Source organism: Theobroma umbraticum, unplaced genomic scaffold, assembly GCF_002168275.2.
Source record: "Theobroma umbraticum cultivar Fairchild unplaced genomic scaffold, ASM216827v3 scaffold_89.0, whole genome shotgun sequence".
Taxonomy (NCBI): Eukaryota; Viridiplantae; Streptophyta; class Magnoliopsida; order Malvales; family Malvaceae; genus Theobroma; species Theobroma umbraticum.
In genome coordinates this window covers 1,240,536-1,242,109 of record NW_018397271.1, presented here as the reverse complement: position 1 = coordinate 1,242,109, position 1,574 = coordinate 1,240,536, and positions in this window count along the sequence as shown.

Genomic DNA, 1,574 nt, shown 5'->3' with positions numbered 1-1,574 from the left:
AATATGAAATGTCATAAGTAGACACTGAGCCATGTTTTATGACATATCCAAGATATTTGATGAAAGAACCGTATTGCCCTAAAAGGTTTATCACTGGAAGGTTTTGTCAAAATTTTTAATTGACTCTCTAACATTTAGGTAGTTATAATGTGTTGCTAGATGTCGCTCATGATCTATAAATGTAAATCAATTATCAAATAGATATTTGATTAGGATTTATATTTATTATGTACATATTAAAAGCCTAATAGGTCATACGCATTAAATGACATGATTGATATTAAATGAAGATAATCAATTAGGTTGGACTTAATTCAAATACATCAAAACAAAGTAAAAAATTAATTAAGTTCACAAGGAGATAATTGAATAAAAATACAATTCTTGTATCTAAGGTTATGACTTAGTTTGGCTATAAAAATATGTTACAATAGCCAACAAAAACTCTAAGCCTTCAACCACTTCTTAGCAGTTTTATAAAAATAAAAAAAGAAAAATAGTTTTCTTTTTCCTACAGGATAAGATTCACCTAAAACTTTTGGTCTTTTAATTTTAGAAACAAAATTTACTAGCACAAGTAAAATCTTAAAGGCCAAATGCTTGACCGGTTAAAGATTTGATAAATTTTAAACGTGAAAAAGTAAAGATTTTGACTATAGGATTTCAAATTAATTTGTTCTCTTTTAGGGTTACTTACTTCATCACAAGTCTTTTGGATTAATAGGCTTTTGATTATGACATCTAAAGTAAGGTACGTAATATTTAAATCTATGAGTGTTCATAATTAATTTAAAAATTTTATAAAAAATACAAATATTGATCATATGAGCTCGGTTGTTTCTTTAATTAAATGCATATTTTATTTTTCTATTGTATTATATTTTTAATTTATTAATTCTTTTCATGTTTAAACATGAAATCGAATCCCAACACTAAGGCAATCTAGATCCAAAATGGTTCAAAATTGAGATGAACCAAACCCCATATGACTTGAATCCAAAACAATCTATACTCGAAGTGAAGTCAATCTTTAAATAATTGAACCTAAACACAACCTAGCTCAAAAATTGCCCAATTGCCACATCTAGTTTCTGCACGTTTGATTGGTATGTTTTTTATTTTCTTTTTTTTAAAAAAAGCAAACATAGGTTTGGATGCAAATATAAATTTTTTCCAAAGATTATATACAAAATATGTAATTTTGTTAGATAAGAATTGCACAATTTTAGTTTATATAGATCAATTACATTATAATTGGTGTTATATTTTATTTCTTTATTTATTTCAAATCAATTATGATATCATTTTTTATCTTTTGCTGTACGTTAATTTTACAGGAAGAAAAAAAGGTAAAAAACAAAAAACAATTAGCAAGAAGGACAAATTAAACAAAATCTCAATAGTTCTTGTGAGGAGCACCGTGAGAGTAAAATCTTGAATTTACCAAATTGATGTGGGAGAGTGCACCCTTAAAATCGTTCGAAAAAAAGCCTAAATGAAACTTCTAATATCCAAACTATTTAAAAAAAAGAAGAGATAATGTTAATGACCTAATATTTAATAATAATAATAAT